Genomic DNA, 19940 nt, shown 5'->3' with positions numbered 1-19940 from the left:
TCTGAGATTACTTTGAAATTGCCTTTCTAACTGAGACAGTGTCAGAGGCAGTAGATAGTGTCAGACACCATGTGTTATAAAAGAGGAAAGGATTTATTAGGTAAGCTTTCAGTCTTGCCCGTTGTTTTTGACAGTGGTGTTTCCAGGTTCCTCATGGAAAGAAGGGTAGGAGTGGATGTAAGAATTTAACTTCAACCTCTACTTAAATAGGTAAGTGGATTGACTTTATATTCAGCCTATGAACATTTAGAGAGGCTTTGAAGGGTTAGCAAATATAGAGAATTTAAAATCCTCTCCAAACCTACTTTATATTAAATCACTGTTTTGGTTCAGAGTCATTTCCCTTCAGAGTTCTGTATATATGTGTGCACATGTATGTTCTCATAAAGAAGAGCAAATATAGGCTTCATCTAAATCTTAATTACTATATTTGCAAAATATTTGCAAAATGTTCTTTTCCTATTCCAGACCTATCAAGATGATGAGAAGAGATTTCAAAGTGAAAAGGTGTGTGTGTGTGTGTGTTCCAATACACATCTATTACACTGGTTCTAAAGAGCCAGTGGCCGAAAGACTACTTTGTCTTTCAGGGCAGATTGGACTATAGATACATTGTTTCAAAAGTAGAAGAGTTCAATTAAGTATAAAGTTTTCCATAAATACAAATAATTATACACAGTCATCTACAATCCAAAGTTAACCCTGACAATGAGAAATAGTAAAATAGAGTCTAAGAATGCTGCCAGAAATTTTGCAAGGCCTTACCTTCAGGGACATAGACTAAAGAGTTGAGAAATGAAAAGTCTATGTGTAGATGTAAAATGTTCACATGGCAGAGATGTGGTACTACAAGGAAGGCTCATACTAAGTTGGTATCTCCAAAATAGACTCAATGGAAAAACAGAAATTTTGAGAATATCCCTAAGATTATTCAGGGTCATCAGTCTCTACAAGAAAAAAAGTGAGCCAATCAAGATTTGATTGATACAGAAATTATTGTTTTTTGAATATTTAAACTGTATGCCAATTATGATGTTTCATAATTTCATACACATTGATTTAATTTAATTTTGATAATATATACACTACTCTTTCCATGCCCCCATCAAGGTAGGTATTTCCATCATAGTTTATGGAGAAGACAATCTTGAAATCAGACTGATGTACTCTCATAGCTATAAATGAAAACACTTAAGATTTGGTTTCAATAATGTCTCTTAAAGTGACTGCCTTCTGACCAAGGTTCACAGATTCTATTCTTCATAATTAAGAGAATTTACATGCCTTGGCCCTTTCTCTTAGCTACCATTTGGGTATAATGATTCTTGTGGAACCATAAGGAATCCCAGGATAAAAAAAATAGAAGTGGAGTTGAGAGGATTATGAAACAGAGAATTTTTCCTATCATTAGCTCAAAGCCAATTTGTGTTCTTTAAAGCCTGGGTTTTTTTCCAGGAAAGAGATTTCCATTACCAAGCTAATTTGCAAAGTTTATTATAGTCATTGTTAAAAATTCTCTTACTTAGAAGTCAGGAGACCTGAACTATTCCTGTGACTCAGTTCTCAGTAGTTTTTAATTGCTATCATTGGGCCTTGCATTATACCCAATTATTGAGGAAACTGTGTGGCAAATAAACTAGATCTAATGCTTGTACTCCTAAGGCTTTCACTGTAATAGTTATGTTCCACAATTAGCCACTCAAAGTGACTCATGGGCAATTCCCTTCTCTATGTGTTGAGTTTCCTTATCAGTTAAAATGTAGCCATCACTATACATAATAGTTCCACTTTGGACCTACAGCACTATACTTTTCCTTTAAGGCAAGATATATGTTCAAGGAGTTGGGGAAACTAGCTCCTTGGATACTCCGTTTCACCAAAGTTAAACAATGTGCCCTAGGTTGTATGTTTAGACCATGTCTTGAGCTTCCTCTGAAAATTAAATTTACATTTGTAGCACAAAGAAAATACATCTGCTAGATAATGGTTCTTTAATCACATTCTTTTCCCAAATAGATATTAAACAAACAAGATGAAAAGAAAGACATTGTTAATGCTTTTAATAACCCAATAATATTTAAATCAGTCAACAATTGTCTTATTAAATCTAAATGAACAACAGAAAAATAAACTTTCCTGGAGCTCTCTCTCCTTTTGAAGTAGAATCTTCATTGGGAAGAAAATTGTGCCCTGGAGTAGATAAGTCAGGTCAAGCTGAAAGAAGTGATGAGAAAAGAACACGATGGCTGGTGATTGATAAAATGTCTTTGTAATACACAACGAATTCAGAGGATCAAGAATGGCAGTGGAAAATGGAAACCTCTTGTACACATAGGAAGATGCATGAAGAACGATTAACCAATTATAAAAATAATTTTAATCATAAAATTTAGACTAGAATCTAGACGTTTTCATGATGCCAATTTGCACACAACCTATTTCATCTGATTAAGTAATTTCTGACAGGTAACACCATGGGCTATCAAGGCATATGATTGGCATTTAAAGTCATTCACTGCCTTTCATCAAATATGTGGACATATGTAAGTTATATTGTTTGTTTGGACTCCCCTTCCTTCATCTGTAAAATGAGCCAAAGTACCATACTCAAATTAATAAGCTTGTCAGGAGGATTAGCCTGGTTATTACTTATAAAATGCTTAGAGAAATGCTTGTCACAAAGTAAACACCGCAAATATTTGTTAAATAAGATAACCATATTTTATTTAATTTTGAGCTAGCCAAATAGTTCTAAACAGATAGCAGCAAGAGTAAGTCTTATATATTCCTACCTCTCTTCTCTGAAGTGTCCACCTGGTCTGCCTCTACTTTTGGTCAAAAACACTTTTTATTTCCAATCATGTGTCACATTTCTAGTACTCTTTTACTAATTCTTCAATTTCTCCAGTCACAAGACATAAACACCCAAAGGACACCTCACATGCATTCCCTCAGGAGATCAGCATATTAATTTCTACATAAATGTGTGATTCCTTCTCACTTCAGAAATGAGAAAATCGATGTCTTGCTTGTTAATCTTACTAGTGTTAACTGTTGAGGCTTAACCTTGTGCTGTGTTATAGTAGCATTAAGTTACTGAAACTTTCGACCACCACCTCCTGTGTTCCTTGGTAACACAAAAAGTGTTGGCATCTGATTGGCTCTTTCTAAGAATCTCAATTATCATATGAAAAATTTAAGGTATAAATTTAACCTTTTCTTCTGAATTTCACCTCTTGCCCTAAGTGGGAACCTGTTATTATAAGATACCCAAAAGGAAATGGGAGGGATTATCTCTTAATAAAATGATATATTTTTCCTTCCCAGAAGTCCCTTGTCAGTACAAATGCCTGTATCCCCTTCTGTCAGAGTACACTGAGGTGTGTCTACCATGCAACTTGTCTCAGAAAAGCTTAATTTTTCCTTTTTTAAATCCCTTTTGGATTACTGAACAAAGACTAAGTATGTTTTCCTGCAATTGGCTTTTTACCTGTTTTCCTGAAGCTTCCCCCTGCCTTTTTGATATAGTTGATCTCCACAACAAATGGTCCAACTGTTGTGTTTTATTTTTACCATTTTCTTTTTCATCAGAGCTGTTTGTATGCCCTATTGTTTCTTTCTTTAAAGCTAATAAGTCTGTCTGCAGTTTTCCTTTAGAGTCAGTTTCTAAATTCTCGTTAGGAAGACTAAAAACTCTAAAAAAGAACCTCAATTTCCCCAGGACCAACATCACTACACTGTAGCCCAGACTATACTACCAATGTGATATGATTTCAGGCAAAGGCTTCTATATGCTAGGATCTCAAATCTCTCACCTATATGGTGAGGGGTCTGTGAAAAGATGATTTTTGAAACAGATATATGATTCTAAGACACAATACTTGTTTATACCCTTCTATTTCACTCCTTATATTTTCTTTGGTTTCCCTTTATCACAAATAAATGAAGACTTCTAAAGAGTTCATAGAACATGCTCAGCCTGTTTGCCTTTCTGCCTTCTTTCTATTTTCCTTCATTTAGCATCATGAGGTTCAGAGGAAAGGATACTTGTGTTGCTGAATGGAATTGACTGAGTACATTAAAATCATCAGAGCATAGAAGAACTGCTTTTAGGTCAATGGCTTTGGACGGGAATGTCTTCTTCCTCAGTTTTCTAGAAATTACAAGAGCAATCTTTGCTGGGTATTTTTCTTTACTGGATTATTTGGAGGCAGTAAAAATTATTTTTGATGGTCATTCTATGTGTCACAGGCTGGCCTTAGTTTCTCTTAGTGCTGGGATTACAGATATGTACGACACATGTCATGTTTTAATTTTTCTCTGTGATGAGCTGAACTTTCAATACTACCTAATAAACTCCAGATCTCATTGATTTATGGCAAGGACTTAAATCTGTTACTATGTATAATGGAATCTACCTCTGAGTGGACGTACGATGACATCTTCTTTTTCTAAGGGTTAATCCAATAAAACTGGTAAATTTCGTGGCCAGGGGACTACCTTTAAGAAATGGGGATTTATATTAAACCATACTAGATCTAGGAAGAATAATTTTCCCCTAATGAGATACTGCATAATTTCTTCCCAGAAATTATGCATCCTTAGTAGTCACAGTAGAGTCTCTATGGGATTATCTCTGGTCTTCTTCACACTTTCTCAGAAAAACCAAACTTTTCCTTTAGTTCACTCTTTTTTCTTACCTCAGTATTCTTTGCCTAATACTTTGGACTTCATTATTTCTCCATAGTTCCCCTCTCCATCATGCTACTGTTTCTCTGCCACATGGCTTATCTCTGTGATCACTTATCTCAAACAGCATGGCTTCTTTTCTTTTCTTCTCTTCTCTATTCTTCTTCTCTGGACATTGGCCAAGGTTTTTAGCTAGCTGCTCTTGGTTTGCTCTTTTCAACTCTCATAAGATTTTCCTTGAGTTTCCTTTTGAGTATACTCATATTATTTTTATGAATAAGACTAAGAACTGCAAGGGAAATCTGATTTCCCTATTAATGTGCTAGATTCCTCAAATTTTTTAATACAATTTCATTTAACAAACTTGATTGAAGAGAGCCTTGGACCAGTCACATTCTGGGGCTCTTTAAGGACTTGAAGTTATATGGTCCCTGATCTGAGGGGTGACGCTGTAGGATGATGCAGTCATATATCCCAGATATGCATATACAAAGGGTGCTCTGTAACTCTTACTCAACTTGGATTTAAGAAAAGTTTTACAAAAATAATCTCACTGACATTTCAAAGATGTGACAGAAGTTAGGTCTTAAATAAATAGAACAAGAAAATGAAAGGGGAAAGATATAGATAGGACTTGTTTGAGGTACAGAGGGATCTGGTATCTACAGTGAAAGGTTTGAAGCACTCCACAAGTATAGCTCCCAATCAAACCTGTAGTGTAAAGGGAAGAAGGGCAAGAAGAAATTATTTTCAGACATCATGTGATGAAAGTGAAGGAAGATGTTTCTAGTCCTGATCAGGTAAACACATTTTTATATTACTAGTTATGGTTTTGAAGGGACGTATCACTCCTCATTGAAATCAGAAGAGCCTTGAGCTGCTTTCCAAAGAAACCCTTACCTGCCTCCCTCCCAGAAGAAGAAATTCTCCCCTATAGAGCCAGATACAGGTTCCATAAAAAAAGTGATGGTTGATACTTCTGATTGCTTTGATCTTTGTCTGACTCCTACTCTGACTTGTCACACAAAATGACCTTCTTAGAGAACACGTTGCTAGAGATGACTTCAGGACTTGTACGCCTGTAAAGTTGCTGATAACAGTTAACAAGCTCACTCCATGTGGGAAATCCTCAGTCAGACAGATATATGACCCCCATGACCATTTTCTCACACCTTACCTGTTACTATCTTCAAGGTAGACAAAATATTCATCTCCCACCCTTATCTCATTCATTGAGTGATTTGTTTTGCCACTGAAACTGGGGAGCTTGCAGGTTTAATCTAAGACATGGAATAGAGATTTCATCTTAAGGATAAGTTATATGGTTATACAACTACACAGATTTCCTTTACTGCTACCTGGATCCCTTATCAAAATCACTGATAATTTTTCTTCTCCAGCCATAAGCAGCAAGGTGGTCCCCATTTTTACTAGAGTATTTGAAAGAATTATACTATATTAAGACATAATGGTTATGGAGTAGAATATAAAACATACAAGTAAGCTGTTCAAATTAACATAAGTCTATAAAATTAATATTCTGACTTAGGATGAAAAAGGTATCAATGTACATTATAGTTAGAAAAAATGAAGATGCAGAGAAAGGGTATACTTTCCTACCTTGGCTTTAAGAGGTACCTAATAACAAAGAAAGACATTCTAAACCACTGGCCTTCAAGATATTTGTAGTGCCCACTATGTGCAATCCCCTGATGGTTTAAGCGCTGTAAAACAATAGCTGTAAATCCCAAGAGGAATCTAGTACTGTTCGTAGTAAGTAGAGAAGTACCTTACTAATATTGAGAAATTTATTTATTGTTAAGGCCTTTGTGTCTTCATTTTCAAGAAGCTCGCTTTAATATATAATTAATAGGTCATTACTCCAGCTCTCAAGCTTGGGGGAGTTCTTTAAACTCTCTTTGGAATAAACATAGCACCTCACTGCAAAGGCTAGACTGAAACATCTCAGACATTGGACTCATCTAGGCTACATAATGTGACTCTTCAGAAGTAAGCTAATCAATCAATCAGCCAGTAGAACTCATAGCATATAATTACTGCATGAAGTAACAAGTTAAACCAAGCAAACCAAATGAAAAAGGCATCACCAGATAATTATTATTGGTATTACTGTAGCTTGTTATGCTGTCTTTAGTTGATGTTCCTGGGAGGCCCAATTTCTCCTGCGAGAAGGAGCAGATGGGGTTGATCTGGGGGAGAAAAGGGATAGGGATAGAAAACTGTAGTCACAATGTAATATATGAGAGGAGAATAATAATAACAATAACAATAACTATAATAACTCAGAGCTTGTGGGGCTGAAAAAAACCACACCAGAAGTTCATGTTGAAATACCTTTGATAAATATAGAGGGCAGAGTTTACAAACCACAGGTCACCATAATTGTATTTCATAGATGGTTATCCAAATAAATATAGGTCTGAAATATATACTCATATACTCATGCTTTTTATTAAAAAGACTATACTTCATGAGAGGAAGTGTCTCTTTGGATACTTGAGATAGGAAACCAGTCAGCTGCTTATTGGAAATTGTTTCAAGCAAGGGGAAATTGAACTAAGAAAAATTATTTTCAGACAGGGAGACTTTACTTTTGGCAGTGGAGTATATTAAACAGAGCCAACAGAACTTGCTGAAAACTTGTCCTAGAATCTTGAGTTTTCCTCAGCAGCAGAGGTCCATTACTGGACAGATATAGTCTTGGAAGATTTTCCCTTTCTTTTTCTGTGAGTGACTATTATAAACCTTATTTCCTTATATGTGCTTAACCATAGCTCCACAGTGTACCTCAAGTCCACTGGATTGCTTAATTTTGATATTTGTCAGTCAATTTCACCAAATACATGTTTTAATTTTAATAAAGTCTAGCCTATTATGATTTTGTGGCAATTACTATAAAACTATGTCATGTGGAATCCTAAATATTCTATAAAGACATCTTGGGAATTATCTAGAAGGTATAGTCCTCTCACTTCACCAGAGGAGCTCACTTTGACCTTTCTTTTTTAACAGTGTGAATGGTTGTTGAATTTACTTAAGGTAAAAGATTCTATTAGTATAATAAAGTTGTAAAACTCCTGTCAGAAATGACAACATGTTAGAAACCAAAATATAATACACTGAGCTTCACTAACCTAAAATTTTGAGGCAACAGGAAAAACAAACAAACAAACATGAAAATCATCCAAAGAGAAAGGGAAGAAGAATTTATTCTGCCTCCAATGTTCAAGTTGAGACAGAAGAACAGACAGAATCACCTTAAGCCTCAATGGTTTTGCTGAGTAATAATTGTATGTAGAACCTGATAGATGGGAAAGTTTGCTACAATAGACGAGAATTGAAATATATAGGCAGAGATAGAAAAGAGGATTGTTTGAGGAATAGGAAAGATTATGTGGGGCAGTGGCTTATATAAGGATTCAAAGCCAAAGGATCATGAGGGGTTGGCAGTGAATACTAGGAAGACAAAAACCACCAGCAACAGAAAGTGGAGATCTTGGAATTCCAAACAGAATTATTTGAAGAGAAAGACAAGGAGTTAGGAGTTCTGTGTTTGGAAATCACTTTCTAAGTAGATAAAGGGATCATTCCAAAGAAAATGTATGGTGTAATATATACAACAGACCCACAGATAAATGGTTAAAGGGCTATCTCCTCAAATTTAAAAATTTTGTAATAGTCTTAGAGCTGTAGGTAACAAACTGGCAGGTTGATCTACATTATTGATAGATGGGGCAATGATTTGAAACATGTGAGGCATTGGATATGACAACCTTGACTTTCTTAGCAAGGTAAGTAAAAGTTTTGGATTTTCCTACTGATATATATGCAACAGATATCTTGCATTTAAGGCTCAGGTATTATTGGGGAAGGGACTATGGAAATATTGTAAAATCCAGAGAAACAAAAAGTTTGCTGTGAGAGTGTGTCTTCTATAAATGACACAGAAGCTATACCCTTGGAGTATCAACAACATGGCTGCCTAAACATGACCTGTATAAGGATAACACCACACAAGGCTAATGTGAAAGGGAGGAAGGGAGGAAAGCCTTAACTGTAGAAAAAGAACTTTAGGTAACTAAGAATATTGAAAGTGGAAGAAATAGTCTTCCCCAAGGAAAAGTATACCAATTGTTATCAAATACCAAATGCTCAATCTTGAAAACATATACATAGAAGTAACATTATATAAACTAGTAGGTTCTATTTATGCATTTAGGAATATAAACAACAACAACAGGGAAAATAACAATTAAAGAAAAGGAAGTCCTGAGTTTTAAGAAAGCAAGTGGGGTACACAAAAGAGATTAGTGGGTGGAAAGCAGGTAGTAATATACTTGTATCATAATCTCAAAAAAACCCAAAACATCGTGGGACTCAAGACATTCCAAGTTGCTTGTGTTCTTGGTTGTATTATACAAACTAATGCAAACAAAACAGAACACTTATGCTTGGTCTAAAGGTACTTCTTTTGTCTTTCTATAACAAATTTTTATAGAATTTTCTGATCTCTATAGAAATCAATTTATTCAAAGAACTGGTTTTTCAAGAAATGTCAGTGGTTTAAAAGGTTCTTGATATAACTCAATATTCTGGGTTCTTGGTATTCTCAAAAATGTATCATTGTACAGTAGCTTGATTGGTATCTTGAAGAATGCTTCAAGTGGAGATTCTCTGTTACAATCTTTGCTTCACCAACAATTAGCTGTCTAACTTTGAATAAATGGCATATTTCCTCCAGCCCCCACTTTGACAAAATTGTTCTGAGAATGAAATGATGTAACTATGATTCTTGGTTCAATTATAATAGTGTAGTTTTATGTATTATGAACAACAGTATACATGCACAATAATATATGCACACAATATAAGCATACATATTGGAACACATTTTTGCTAAGAGAATATTTCATCCAAAAAAAAAGCCTTACAAATTTTGTCCTGAATGTAAAAATTCTTATTGCTGTGCCAAGCAGATAGGCTCTCAGACACTGCTTATGCCCTTGTAATAAATATGAACATAATGAAAGGATAGAAAGTGCTGCAGACAAAACTTCCGGGCAAGAGCTGTCTGAAGGAACTCCCCATGGAGAAAATGAGACCGGCACTGCAGTGTGATCCCAGGTCTTTCTTTCTTATTTAGACAGTTTGCAAAATGTTTTTTTAGGCAAACTAGATATGCAGCTTGTACTTATTGCCTGAAAAAGAGAATTTAGAGGCAGGCTTTGGGAGATGAATTATAGATCTGTGTATCAGCAGGAAGCACTCCAACTTTGACCTAAGCTTAAGAAAAAAGTCTACCGCTGTGATTTGTCTCATTGCTTTCCTTTCTCTCTACTTTTCTTAAGGTAGGGAACCCAGATATATATATATATATGTATATTGCTGCTTACTTCAACTAACTTCACCAAAATGCCTTCTTTCTTGTGTCTGTACAAGTTCTTAGACTCCCACCACCAAAATCATTGTTCCCTGAGACCCAAGAACCACTTCTTTCTACATAGGGAGCCCTAAACACACTATTCTAGAAATCTACACATCTCTGCTACCTTTCTGAGAATACCCTTTTCTATGCCTGGCTTCCTATAGCCCTTCTGGACCCTTACTTCTCCAGCTAAAGATTCCAGACTCATGTCACCAACTCCACTAATTTTCAGCACATCCAACTATCCCTTTCATTTGTCCTTGCTCTGATTTCTAGGCAGTAACTCTAGACTGGTACCTCCAATCTCACTATACTCCTGAACTGAGGACTGTCTCCAACCAACTAGTAGTTCTAGACTCTTTAGCCTTATGGCTCCTCTCCAGATTTATCTCTTCATATTCACAGCCCTAATTTTATCCATCCCAGCTACATACCATTGGCCACATATCTTGTCAGTGACTCTGGCAACATGCTGTCAGATATACTCATCTCTGAGATACAAGGCTGTGTCTCTCAGATTATGATCCCAGGCTTATGCCACAAGTCTCACCCATTTTTATATCCATTAGTTTATTATTCTATCTTTTCTTCAGGTAGAGATCCTAGACTTGCACCAAAACCTCCATCAGCTACCACTATAAAGAAATCTTGAGCACCCCCCCCCAGATTCCTAAAGATTGACTATGAGAAATTTCAAATTAATTCTACTTCTACTGATGGTCTGCTATTGGACTTAGACACTTAACTATGCTGGAACTGAGCTAGAACTACTGATTCCAATATCGACACTAAATTTTCCCAAGAGTGAACCCTACAGCTGAAAAGTTAGGGCAACAGAAGAATAAAATGGAATCATCCATATTCAACAATGAGGAGACAAGTTATTCATACCAAGAAACATTACCAACAATATAACTCCAGATGCCTCAGTCTCATGGTAAAAACCCAAATTTGAATAACCAAAACAGTAAATCTCTGCCAGAAATTAGTACTTACTTGTAATGTTCCTTGAAAAAAAAGTTACTTTGGTTATGTACAAAACAATTACTTCAAAATAACAATAAATATAATCAAGACATGTAAGGAGGATATGAATAAATGTCAGAATGAAGGTAGCAGAAACACAAAGAATCAGATGAATGAAATAATGAAAACTATTCAAGACATGAAAATAGAATGTAATAAAGAGAATATCTGAAGACAACCTAAAATGAAATGGAACTCAAAACGAAAAGTTCAGTAATTCAAACAAAAAATTAAGAGGAGAGCCTCACCAATAGAATAGATGAAGTGGAAAAGAGAATATTAGGTCTTGGAGACAAGGTAGAGGAATCAGATCATTCAGTTAAGAAAAATGACAAAAAAAACTGAAAGAAAGAAAATTAACAAGAACAGAACAGAGCTATGGAATGTTATTTAAAAACCTCAAACCTGCAAATAGTAAGTGTAGAAGAAGAAGAAAAGTTCCAGGTCAAAAGTTTTCCTCATATGCTTTTTATTATTCTGACAAAACACTGACTAAATAGACATTTGGGGTGGACGGATGGAGGGAACTGTGTGGGAGAGGAGGTGGCAAGAGGAACAGGTGGGATCAAGTGTCAGGAGGATGACAGGAGAGAGATCTGGGAGAGAGAAAGGTAATTAGTGGGGAGATATCTCTGGGACAAGCTAGAAATCTAGGACAATGGAAACTCCCATGAGTCAATGAGGGTGACCTTAGTTAAGACTCCTAGCAATAGGGGATATGTAACATGAAAACCTCCTGTAACCAGACAAGACTTCTAACTGAGGGATAGGGATATCAACCCACCTACAGAACCTTAGACCCTCAATTTTTCCTGCCTATAAGAGGTGCAGGGATAAAGAGGGAGCAAAACATAAGGGAGTTGCCAACCAGTGATTGCCCTAACTTGAGTCTCATGCCATAGAGAGAGCCCACTCCTGACACTATTAATGATATTCTGCTATACTTGCAGAAAGGTCAGCATAACTGTTATCTGAGTGGCTTTATCTAGGAACTCATGGAAACTGATGCAGAGAAATACATTTGGTGGAGCTTGGGGAACCTTGTGATATGCCAAAGGTGAGTTGATATCCATGGGAGGTCTCTCCTTCTCTGAGAGAAAGGGAGGGAGCATAGGAGGAGGGAAGGTGAGAAGGAAGGCCTGAGAGAAGAGGAAAGGAAGGAGGGGAAGCTCTGATTGGGGTATAAAATAAATAAACACACTGGCTAAAGAACTTGGAAAGGAAAGATTTATTTGGTTAATTGGTTACAGTACACCATCTGAGAAAGCCAAAGCTGGTTTTCAAAGCAGAAGCCTGGATGTACAAACTCAAGGAAAGAATGTAGAGCAATGCTATTTATTCATTTTGTCTCCCATAACTCTCTCAGTCTTATTTCATATATAACCCAAGACCACCTTTCCAGGGATAGAGAGGTCCAATGATAGCTTGGACCCTTCTGCATCAATCATTAATCAGCTTCCCAGGCTTACTTGCAGGCTAATAAATGGGATTTTGTCAACTGAAGTTTCCTATTCCCAGAGACTCCAGGTTGTGTGAAGCTGAAAAAAATCTACCAGCACCACTGACCCCTTATCAACTTGACATACAAATATGTCTCTTTTAAATCATAATTTTTCCTTTTTATACCAAAGATTGCATGTTAATATGACAATATAATATAGATTTCAGTTTGTAAAACTCCCATAGACAGAAATGTTCAGTCTTTTAAAAATGTGCAATGTTTCTATAAAAAGCCACAGTCTCTTACCTGTGAACTCTTATTTTCTAAAAAGTCACAAATAAGATACATACTTAAGGAATGAATCAGGGCGTTGTTAAAACTGTAACAAGATAAATCAAATATCAACAGTGCAAAAAGCTTGGTGGTAGATATCCGGTATACAATCAGAGTCATCTGGGTTCCAAAGAGCCTAGGCAGCACTTCATCTCCAGTTCTACCATCCTCAGAACATGCAGATGTTTCTGCCCTTGCTGGTTGTTTTAGTCCTGGTATATTTAATATTCTGAGGTTTCCAAAGGCTGAATTTTCATCAATGGTCTCCTGGTCTCTTCAGGGCCTCTAACCCTGACTCATGGTGACAAGCCTTACCCCATGACACTGTCAATCCTAAGGTTTCCAGTGCAAGTGAGGCTAGACCTTCATCATTGGCCTGTCATGACTACATATAGCTCCAAGCCACAGCTTCTCTGCATGACCCCATCAGTCCTTCAAAACCAGTGTCACCTGGAAGACTCTTACACATTATTGAGACTCGAAGCCAGGATCTGAGGCAGCCATAGCCTCTTCTAGGTCAGTATTTCTGCATGCTGACCCTGAGGAAATCCTCCTAGAAAATTTCATTTCATTGATGTCCCTCTTAATCTGTTAATTTCTTGGTTCTAGTTGACCCGAATTGACTGTTCTACTAAAGCAGAGGTTTCATACTCATGGTACTGGTCTCTTGCTGATCATTTCTTGTTATTCCTATTTAGCTCCAGGTAACCAGAGAATTCATAATTGAAAAATATCATATGAATCTTCCTAATAGAGTTTTAATGGCACGCTCAAATTTCCCCCCTGCATTGCTATACCTTTCTCAGTACTATCTTCCAAGCTCTTACAACTGCTCAATGAGCTTTGAGTACTTAATGCTATTTCCAGACCAAAGTTCAAAACTCCTTTACAATTGTTCACAAAACAATATGGTCATATATGTTTCACCAATACTTTATGATCCTGGTACCAATTTCTGTCTTAGTTTTGCTTTCTAATATTGTGACAAAATATTGAACAAAAATAAATTGGGGAGAAAAGGTTTATTTGGCTTACCGTTTATACTCCATAATCAGTAGAAGCCAAGGCAAAATCTCAAGGCATGAAACTGGATTGCTCAGAGATGACTCACTCAGAATGCTCCCTTACACATTCCTAGGGATAACACTGCCCACTGTGAGCTGGCCCTCCTGCATACACCATTGACCAGGAAAATGTCTCACAGACATGCCTATAGATCAATCTGACTGGAATTTTTTCTTAGTTGAGGTTCACCCTTCTCAAACAATTCTAGTGTGGTAATTTGAATTAGAATGCCCACCTACCCCATAGGCTTTTATATTCTCCAGTTGATAAACTGTTTGGAAGGAATCAGAGGTGTGACCTTGTTGGAGTAGGTGTGCCCGTGGTAGATGAAGTTATGTCTGTCTGTCTGTCCTCTGTCTGTCTGCCTCTCTCTCTCTCTCTCCCTCCTTCCTTCCCTCCCTCTCTCCCTCTCCTTTTCCCTCTCCCTGCAGATCAGGATGTAACAATTTCAACTTCTATTCTAGCACCATGGCTGTATTCCTGTCACTATGATCATTGCCATGGCAATAATAAACTAACCCTCTGAAACTGCAAGAAGGCCATCAATTAAATGTTTTATACTATAAGAGTGACCTTGGTCATAATGTCTACTCAAAGCAATAGAAAAGCCACTAAGACATCTATATTGAGTCAATTTGACAAAAAACTAACCAAGACAAAGGGAGAGAAAATATTTTTAATAGCATTTCCCAAGAGGCATATGAAACACCAAATAGACAGGAAAAGGTAATAAATGCCTCACATTATATAATATTCAAAACACTACACATACAAAATAGAGAAGAATGTTTAAAGCTACAAAAAGGTAAAAATGATGCTAAAGATAAAGGCAGGAGAATGACAAAAATTTCATAATCTAGTGCAATATGAGGAGACACACACCCTGAGGCATTAGATCACTAACAACTATTAAGAGCATCTGATTATCTCCAGTCATGGCCTTTATTAATACTAAAACTTGAAGAATAGTAGAAAAAGGACAGGCCCTATTAAGTTATCTGGAGATTAGAAAATGTGTTTGATGCTCAGTTCCTAGACCTAGATTGGACTCTGTTTGGGAGAGAAATAAAAAATGAAACTGACTCAGGAGGGACCACAGGTCTAGCTGGTATGTAACACTATTGGCAGTGGTAAGCATTATGGTAGGGTGTTACCTGTATGAAGTGGGAGGGGTGTTGGGCAATCTAAAGGATTTATGTCTGCATGTCAGCCAGATCTGCAAAGTGCTGAAGCAAGTGGGATAAAGTGAGAGGTGAGGTGGTCAGGGAAAAGGGTTGTTCCATATGTCTCCACAGCACAGGTGTGGCTGAACACCTAGGGATAAAATTGATAGGATACCCAAAATTATGTCTGTGAGCCTGCTTAGGTCCTTCAAGCGAGATCAGTGATTCAGAAGCAGAGTAAGTGGTAGTGGTAAGCAGGAGCTACAGGTCGTCCCTACTGCTCCATCTGCTGCCGAGAAAGGCCTCTTGGTGTGGAAATCTACCCAGCCTCTCACTTGAGGATATGGTCAAGATTGCCTATATATAAGAGCCATACAGAGTAACCAGAGACTTCATGTCAAACTAGAGAATTATTAGTGCCTCACTAATATAAAGAACACTTAAACCCTAGTGTGTACTGAAGCAAAATTTACATTAATTGATGGTAATACCCAAAAACATCAGGGCCAATAAGTGGAGGAGGACAAATATGAGAAGAAAACCATACAGGTGAAGCGAACTGAACTTATTTTTATGGTGTGAGTAATTACCTCTGCCAAGAATAAAGTGTGTACATATTTTCCCTACCCTCCTAGAACACATGCTGCAGAATCACACTGGAAAATTTCAGTGGAGGATATGAATGGTAAAAGCAATCATGAAGGGGAAGGCAATGTGGGAGTCTGTAAGTTTATCTATCACCAATTACAAATAGGAGCAATTACAGAGGCAATTTAGAAGCTTAAAAATGGTAGAGATCAGCAGCTTTGGACTTGGATCGCTCCCCTCCCACAGCCTGGCCATATCTGGGACACAGTGAGCTAACAAGCAAAGGTGAATGTGATACAGACCACAGCCCACATTAGCTGCTATGCCAAAGAGGCCTGAGGGTCATCTGAGCAGCTTTGGGCTTGGCTCTGTCTCTGCCTGCTGCTTACCTGACTGGCACATCTGAGTCACAGAAAGTGAACCAGCAAAGGTGAGATAGGTACTGGCCATAACCCACATTACCCACCATACCAAGGAAGCTTGCAGGACACCAGAGCAACTTTTGGCTTGGAGCTCTTTTAGCCTGTTCCTCTCCTGCTGGAGCCAACTGGGACACAGACATGGAAGCCAGCAGAGCTGAGCTGGGGGTAGGCTCCAATACCCATTGTCCATCATCATGAGGAGGCCTCTGGAGATCTCTAGCAAACAGCTTTCATCTTGGAGCTCTCTTTGCTTGCTCCCAACCTGACGGACCCATGTGGGACATACACAGACATTGACACCACTGGAGGAAACTCTACGCCCGCTAACACTAGAGAAAATCAAATGGCTATAGGCCAGAGCAAGAAAACAAGCAACAAAATTCAGAGGCACATGACACCACTGGAAACCAGTGGGCCAACCACAGCAAGCTCTGGAGATAATAACACTCACGAAGCACAAGAAGAAAATTTTAAATCTGAGGTGATGAAAATGGTAGAAGCCTTGAAGGAGATAAATCTCTCAAAGACATATAGGAAAATATATTCAAGCAAATGAAGGAAATGAATAAATTCTATAAAAAATTACAGGAAGATTCAATCTAACGGGAGAAAGAATTGAACAAAACTATTCAAGTCCTAAAAAGGAAATTAGAAGAAAAAAAAAAAAAAAACCCCACACACACAATCTGAGACTCATGCCAGGAAAAAAATCCCAGCATGGACACAAGAAGTTATTATCATTTGATAGCTACTGGGGGTCAATATTCTTTAAGAGTGTAGTCCCCTTTATGGGACGCTGCTGGGTAAGTTTGAAGTCTGACTTCTCTGGATAGCTGTTTTGCAATTGGTCTATGAAGGTGCACTGCCTTTCTTTTAACTTTTAGGCTGGTAGCCTGGCCATTTGGGGCTGTAGGTCATGATATGGCGAGAAACTCTATCATGCTGCTAGCCAGCCTGGCTACTTATAGGCAATTTGTGATGTCGAGAAACTAAAGGAAGAGTTAACAGAGAATTGAACCCTGCACCTTCAGATTCAAGGCCTGCAGCCTTATAAATTAAGCTATACAGTCCTTCTGAGAGAAGAAAAGTATAGGATTAAGAAGGCATACTGAGGTGAGGGAGATTTTTTTTCTAAAGAATCTGATGTGAAGAATAAGCTGTATTTTGTGAGGGGCTATTTGAAATCCTACAGAAGATAGTGAAGGTGGTGTTTAAGTTGGGAGGGGGAGATGGAAGAACTTCCCCATACCAGGATGTATATTGGGTCCTTTCTCTAAATGATTAATTAATGCAGTGGCCACAGCCTCCTGGCAAAGGGTTGGGCGGTTAACTATAGCCTGAGTCTGGCCCTGCCCTGTTAATGGCTGTACTGAAAAAGTACAGTATCCAAAGCCTTTAGGCTGGGGAGGGATTTTTAAAAAGTAATTTTTAATATCTATCACTAACAAAAAGACATTGCGTGGGATGGTTTAGCTATTGCTACCAAAGGGACATTGGCAAGGATGGCCAAGATATGGGGTAAACTCCTCTGGGTGGAACTCAAAAGATGCATAGTTTTATTAGCTGCTTTCAAGACTTGTGACCAATTTTGGATTAAAGGCATAAACTATTAGAGAAAACAAATATTTAAGTAAGTATTTGGGAAACCTGCAGCTTGGTAGCTTCACCCCCAGCCACCCTCAGTATGGCAGAGGAGGAAGGAGACTGCAGAAGAGGTCTGGATTTCCATGGGAGTCTGACATCTTCCCACCTCCGGAACCCCACCAATGCTGTGTTGCAGGTGAGGTGGGAAGTCTACGTGCTGGGTCTGGTTTGGGTGGATGCTCTTGCCACCACCACAGGCACCATGACCCAGGGAAGGCCTGGCAGTGTTACGTGGCACCCACTTTGCCCGTGGCCCATAGCAGGCCTGTCACTCATGCTCTTAGCAGCCAGGGCCCAGAGCAAGGCCAAGGATAGAGCAGGCAACGTTGGTTCTCTGTTCCGTCTCCCCTCCTCTGCTGCCAGGCAGAAAAGGGCAGAAAAGAGTGAAGGCATGTGTAGAGCCCAAGCCAGACACCAACAAGGACCTGGCTTGACTCAGGCAGATCAGTGGCTGCTTCCAGAGCAGTGGGTAACAGAGGCTTGCTCGGAACTCTGAAACCAAGAAGGACAGAGACAGAGGCCAGGTTCTGCCCAAGCAGACGAATCAGCGGTTGCTTCATGAGCAGCCGGTGACTGGGGCTGGCTGGGAGCCTTGAAACCAAGAGAAGCAGAGGCAGTTGCCTGTTTTTGTTCACATGGACAAAAATGGCTGCTTCAGGAGTAGCTGGATCTCCTGCTCCTGCAGATTGGCACTGCAGTGGGCTGAGCAGAATTACTACAGATGGACACTGCAGAAAGCAAGAGGTGGGTGTTAGAGGAACCTCAATCCTGGTTTGCCATCCTTTAAGTAGGCAATCACCTGCGTTGATGTTAGGAAAGCAATGAGAAGGGCTGGGAATCATAGCTGCTTAAAATACCTAAGAAATGAAATATGTTGATGATGTGTCTGAAAGACAGTAACAGGTTGTCTATGAAAAGTAAACTGTTTTTATAGTTCTTCACATAGTTCATTTGACCTGTAAGGTGCATCCAAGATATGTTAGTATCACCATTGGCTGTAATCTGTAAACAATTTTGTCTTAGAAGCATTGTTCTGTTGAGGGTAGCATCTGTATCTTTTCTTCTACCAGCATCTGCATCTGGTGCACCGGTGGCCTGGGTCACATGTCCCATGGGCGGGTAGGGAGCTTTAGGGTGAGGCCCAAGGCCTAGGGCACTAAGCCAGGTTCCCAGACTCATAGGGGGTCAGCACCTAGCTAGCAGTGGTGGAGTGGCTGCCAAGGCAGCTCTGCCATAGCTGCCTTGTCTGCATTAATTGACAGTCAAGCCCCCCGCCTTCAGTGGTGGTTCCCCCAGAATAAATGGAGTCTCAGACAGTCATGATAAAGGAATGGCAAGCAAGAAAGCATGAGCCCCCCTCCACCTAAGCAAGCCAGCCAGCCTTTATTTATAAACCTTGGGAAGTGGGGAGGGGTTCTGAGAGTAAATGTGTCTGATTGCCTAGAGCTAGGCATTCCAGGATACTTAATCTACATACAGTGGTACAGTAGTTCATTTACATGCAGTAACATGGGGGCTGAGGGTGGGACTCATTTCAAGAAGGAGAAATCAGTACTTAATTATCCTATGTGTGAAGGGATGACTTCTAGGTAGGATTAAAGGTCTTTTGCAGGAGGCTAGGATCTGTTCAGCATAAGGCTGGGTACTTTGAGGAATTCCCTGAGCTTGCTGCTCAGGTTCCTTATCAGGAAAAGGCAGGGCTTGTAATCTTCCCTGAGGGCTATGTGACACTCCTTACAAAATCTGGGGTTACCAGATCACATGGAGTGAGAACCCCACTAAGGAAAGGAAGACCACCTTTACAGACCAAGCACAAAATGGCTCTCTGGAGAAGTCTTATCCAGCAGAGTCCCATACACTATACATCCACCATGGTCTAGTTGAAGTTTATACACCCAAAAAAGATATGGGCAATACAAATTGAAGTTTACAGTTTTTTTTAAAGGACACAAAGTTGGTGGGTAAGGAAGGGAAGATATATATGGGAGAAGTTTGGGTGAGTATGATCAAAATGCATTGTAGAAAATTCTCAAAAAACCAATAAAATATAGAAAAGAATAAACTTTGAAATTCCTGGTATAAGTGGGGATAGATAAAGGATTTGGCGGTTCAGTTAGTAAATG

This window comes from Acomys russatus, chromosome X (genome assembly GCF_903995435.1).
Source record: "Acomys russatus chromosome X, mAcoRus1.1, whole genome shotgun sequence".
NCBI lineage: Eukaryota > Metazoa > Chordata > Mammalia > Rodentia > Muridae > Acomys > Acomys russatus.
The sequence above is the reverse complement of the archived record's forward strand: the minus strand, read 5'-3'. Positions refer to the sequence as shown.